The sequence below is a fragment of the Pinus tabuliformis genome, chromosome 5_2, assembly GCF_031772625.1.
Source record: "Pinus tabuliformis cultivar Carrire ecotype Pingquan chromosome 5_2, CPIR1, whole genome shotgun sequence".
In the NCBI taxonomy this organism is placed as follows: Eukaryota; Viridiplantae; Streptophyta; class Pinopsida; order Pinales; family Pinaceae; genus Pinus; species Pinus tabuliformis.
The window spans coordinates 386,505,881-386,511,880 of NC_142306.1; the positions used below are offsets into that span (position 1 = coordinate 386,505,881).

Consider the following 6,000-nt stretch of genomic DNA (forward strand, 5'->3'; position numbering starts at 1 on the left):
TAGTAGCTGTAAAAAACTTTTTACTATGCCAATAATCTGAAGTCTATGCAGTTTGACCATGGAATGAGAGTGTAAGATGACGACCGCATTAAAAAGTATTACATATATAAATATAAAGTGTAGTATAATTATTTTATGTTTTGTTTTATATATTCTATATATATATATATATATATATATATATATATATATATATATATATTTTGTGTATATTGGGTGTAGATTTTGTAACTATAAATATTTTATAGTTTAATTATTTGAATTTTTAACTTGTATTTTGCTTTAAATTTAATAAAATTTAATTATTTGATTTTTTTTTTTTATAGTTAATTTTATTTCAATTTAATAAAAAATAAATAAAAATAGTAAATTTTTAATTTCCAATTTATAAACTTTAATTATTCTAAAAAAATTTCAAAATATTCACTATCTTTAAATACATGTGAAAATACATCTGAATAAATAAAAGTTGAATACCAAAAACTCATAATCATATATTTTTTAACCAACCAATTCTAGCCTTGGAAAATTGAAAAAACAGATGATGAGATTGCACCCGAATATGAGTATATAGTGTGACAATGATATCACGGTTATACATTAAATATTCACTATGGCAAGTTAAAAGGCGTCTCTAATATTCCATAGACACCCTCTGTTCCGCAAGAGAGTATTCTGGACCCTTGTTATAGGCTGCCATATTGTTATTTGACTTTCAAACAATTTGTGTTCAACCATTCAATGCCATCTGGATCCTAGGTTATAGACAGCCACATTGTTATTTGACTTTGAAACCATTTGTGTTCAACCATTCATGCCCTTTGGGTCCTAGGTTAGAGGCGACCATATTTTCATTTGACATTCAAACCATTTGCACTCAACCATTCAATGTTCTGTTACTCTTAGGTCACAGACGGGCATATTGTCATTTGACCTTCAAACCATTGGCGTTCAACCAACCATTCAATGCCCTTATGTAACTGCACCATGAAATCATTCCACCGTGAGCTTGCAGCTATTCAGTTGTACTCATCCCATTTCTCTATTTTCTTGATCATGGTGCTTTATAAATTGAGAATGGGGATAGTGATCTATTCACACATCTTGGAGAGCTAGGTCGGTAATATTTTTCTCTTGCACGTCCAAACTAAATCAAGCTCGTTCAGATGCCGTGTAGATATAATGATGAATATAGATCTAGATTGAAAAGCGTCTATCTTTTGTTCTCTATGTGATTTAAAAAAATAAATCTAAACCTTATATCATAAATCAAATCACATCACAGAAACATAAAATTTAAGATATAATACCATTTCATTCCCAGAAGTATACTATTTCAGAACTATACTATTTCATTCCTCGAAATATAAAATTTAAGATATATTACTATTTCATAAAATTTAAGAAATAATACTGTCTCTGTCATGTTTACTTTTGCGTAAACAAATATGGTACTTTCTCGGTCATCATGTTTACATATAGTACTTTTGCGTAAACAAATATAGTACTTTCTCGGTCATCAGATTAATATAGATAGTGCCATAGGGATCGCAGCTAGTTTGATTAATCAGACTGTAATAGGATAATGTTAAGGTTGGGGAATGATATAATAGTTTGATCAATGTTGTTGTAATGGTTCGGTATCTATAGATATTGCAATAGCAAATAGCAGTTAGTCATTCGTTAAATTATAATATTTTGATAAATATTATTCTAATTCTTTTTGAGTATATGAATATGGTTTTTTTGCTTTAAAGTTTTATTCATTTTTAAGGGTATATTTTGGGCTAAAAACGGGTAACAATAATCTTACTCTAACTAATTTTTTCCAAGAGTTTTAAATTATTGCGCCATGTTAATTAAAATCCACAAGTACAGTGAAGATTAAGTTTTGATAGAATTTCAGACAGTCATATACCATTAGTTTTGATAGAGATTTGACATTAGTTTTCATAAATATTTTTTCCATGCAGCAGGTGCATTGTCAAGTAATTGTTTGCAGGAGAAGGAAACGAACATGTCCAAAACAAAGTCAAGATGGCATCCAAAACCAGAGCAGATCCAGATCCTGGAAGATACATTCAATTCTGGCATGGTGAACCCTCCCAGAGAAGAAATAAAAAGGATCAGAGCTCGGCTCGAAGAATTCGGGCAAGTTGGTGATGTAAATGTATTCTACTGGTTCCAGAATAAAAAGTCCAGAGTAAAGCGAAAGCGACATGTCCAAGATTGCGCAAATGTCTGAACCTTGCCCAAGGTTGCAAAGACCACATCTCCAACGGCATCAACATCAACAACATCAACGTCAACATCAGTTAAGTCTAAACATATAACGGTTGGAAATCAACCCCCCTCGTCTTCTACTGTGCCAGTATCTTCATTGCCCGGGAACCATTACGAGACGCACGTGAACCAACAAATGAGCAGTACTCAATGCAGTAACATGCAAGCATTTGGAGGGGCGGGAACAACAGGAAGCAGCGGAATTTTGAATGAAGGTACATAGGCATTGATACTAGTGGAATAGTGTTGTTACCATGTCTTAATTTCAAGCTGCCAACGTATCATATACCCTTATTCAAATGCATATATTTGTGCTTTGTTGTGAGTACATTGTTTTCATGTCCATGTCTAATATTAAGCTCGGTCTGCAGGAGGTATGCAGGAGGACTCCATGACTAACGGTAACCGATCAATAACTGTATTCATCAATGACATTCCAATGGAAGTCCCCAAGGAGCCCCTGAACTTCAGGGCTTTCTTCGGAGATGATGCACTTTTATTCCATTCCTCTGGCGAGTCGGTGCTAGTGAATGAATGGGGATTCACCTTGGAAGGCCTGCAGCATGGAGCTAAATATTTCTTGGTATGCTATACATATTCCTTATGTTCATTTATATGGAATCAGTCTTAGTATAATTAAGTCTCAAAAAATTAAATAAATATAGAAGTTTATTGCTCTGATCTGAGTGGCCTTATGGGTACGTTTTTATTCTAATTTTGCAGCTATGAAGGCTATTTTATCACTGGTGGATCTGCTGCTTCCTTTGTTCAGCTTCTTGTTGAAGATTACTGTTTTTGCAGCAAAATTCAGCTTCTTGTTGAACACGGTTGCTTTGGCATCAAAATTCTATGTTACCATTACCTTCCAAACTTGAGATTTGATATATCGGGGCTATATTTTATTTATTTATAACTTGATATTTTATATTCCATAGTACAAAAGAAAAGGCATGTTGCACTGTACCGAAGTAGTTTAAATCACTTTTGTTTCTATGGAATTCCTGAGGATCACGGGGCCCAAAACTGGGTCGCTCACGTGCTAGTTTCTATGCACTTTGAACGATCAGTTTCTATGAATGGTTACAAGCAGAGGAAACACTTCAGTCGCATAAGTTTAAATTATCCACCTTCCACATGCTTTAAATTCCTTGGAAACTTTTTTGAACTTTGAAGTAAAATCAGTAAGGGATAGTATAGAATATTATATTATATTATTATTAACTAAATCATATGAATAAAGTGGCTGTGTTTTTTAATTAAGGGTGATAATTTGATTATGAAAGAAAGAAAATGAAATTTTATATGTTTGTGTTATTAATATGTTTGCGTTAGATTAGAGTTGATTTTGGTTTACTACTTTTGAATATAGTAAAGTTATGGTTAATAGTGATAGATTATAGTCAACAAATAGTTAATTATGGGTGACCATGGCAATCTATATTAAACTAAAGTTGTTTATAATAGATTATAATTGATTATGGCTGACCATGTTGCATATGGTTGATTGTGGTTGACCACAGTTGACCATGGTTCATCATGTTAAATGTGGAAGAAAATGGTTGATGATGATTTGCTTATGGTTGGCTATAGTTGCCATATTGACAATAGTTGACCATGGTTTGACCATTTTGCACATGGCTGACCTTGGTTGACTATAATTAAATGTGGTCAAGTTATGGTTGACCGTGATTTTTCTTGTTTAACTATAGTGGACTATGATTGAACTTGTTTGACCATGCTTGATAATGTTTGACCATGTAGATAATGGTTGACCCTAGTTTGACCATACGTGACTATAATAGTCCATGTTGACCATGTTGAGCATGGTTGGGCATTATCAACCACGGTTGACCATGTTTTCCATGACTTACTATGGTTGATCATGGATAACCATGGTTGAGCTTGTTTAACCATGGCTGACTATGGTGAATATATGGTTGATTATGGGTGAACATGGTTGACCAATTTTGTCAACATTTAACTATAGATTACTATGGTCAACTATATCAATGTTTACTAATATCTAAACTATGTTTATACATTAGTGTCTCTAGTTATTCTTATGTATAGTTATAGTTATGAATGTCTATTAATATTTATATCATTCTAGTTTTGTATATGGTTGTTGTTTCATATTTAATTTAAAAACTCTCTCTCTAACTTAATAAAACAACCATTGAATGTGATTTATTGATAAAGCACATTTATGTAAATCATTAGTAAAGTGGTGGATTAATTTTAATAAAGTTAGTTGCCATTATAATAGTCTAATAGACATATATTTATATGTATAGAAATCAATATAATACTATATTGTGTATATATTGTTTGATAAACTATATTGATCTTAGTGAACATTCCTCATCATCAACGTTTATTGATTTTTAATATATTAATAAAGATTAATATATACTTATCCATGTATATTAATATTTATTCTTTATTATATCTAACATATAGTTTTAATTCGCCCACGGGGCTTTGGATTGACGGTGAATGGGTGCGCTCTTAAGGCACTCCTTGCGATAGGTAACTGGTTCAAATCCCCCATGGGTACTTAGGTTAGTCTTAACTAGAAAAAAAAACATATAGTTTTAATTTGGATCCTATTGTGATTTTAATTTTATACTTAGATAAAAATATATCTCTAATTTAATAAAAAAATCTTTAAATATAACCTATAACTTATTGATAAACTATATTTATGATGATGATGGTGGTGGTGGTGGTTAACGTCTGCTGATACCAAACAATGGTCTATCGGACCTAAAGAAACAAATTATTTATCTTGATTTAAGATTTTATTCCTATGCTCAAAAAGCTTGGAGAGAAGCCTCTCGAGCTCACTATAATTTTGACATTGTAAAAGGCTAGGAAGGTCAGTATTGTAACAAAGATTGTGAAACTGAGATCTAATGTGGTTGTACATGGGGCACTCTAAGAGGAAATGGTTTTCATCCTCGATGTTCCTATTCTCACATATATGGCAGATCCTTTCCATCCATGGCGTTTTAGGAACTGCCCAACGACCTGTTTCATTATGGAGCTCATGAGAATTCGTTCTAATCTTTGCTATATTAATTTTCTTCTTTGAGCTAGTTAAAATAGAGAGATACTTTTGATCTTCTAGCATGGGGTTGATGACCTTCTCATAATAACTTAATTTTCTTTTAGCCGCTAAATCTTTCTCACACCACATTTTTTCTTTGAACTTAGAAGTAACAATATCTTTAATGTTATTTATGTTTTGTAATGCTTTATTTTCGTTGACCTCCCAATAGTTTAACCAGGCCTTGTGTCTTTATGCCACCCTTGATTGAGCCTTAGGTGGTTTTGGCTGGAATTTAAAGCTAGCTTAGGAAGTCTATGATCGTCTATGTTATTGAGTTTCTGCTTGTACAATAGAAACTTAAGCATAGCTAGGCTCTCAATAGGGGAAAGACCTGCTTCTATAAGGAGAATAGGATAGGGCGTATTACTTTTAATTTTCAGGTTATAAGTTATAAAATGCTTCTGGATTTGCTCAATGTTTCTCCATGATTATATCGAGATGTTGCAACCCCAAACCTCACAGCCATATAAGATAACAGGAGTGGCTAAAGTTTCAAAGAGGAACTTATTTTTATCCCACATTAAGAGGTTTGCTATTTTACAATTATTTTCAAGACCAAAATAAGCTTTCCACTCCCCATTAATCCTTTTCTCAATGCTATGGTT

The 6,000-nt window shown here is 32.5% G+C and overlaps 1 pseudogene; it reads left to right on the forward strand.

Moving 5' to 3' along the window:
• LOC149159118 (WUSCHEL-related homeobox 12-like) overlaps window positions 1-3,158 on the forward strand; it is a 32,569-nt pseudogene extending 29,411 nt beyond the window's left edge.
• The last annotated feature ends 2,842 nt before the right edge of the window (window positions 3,159-6,000 follow it).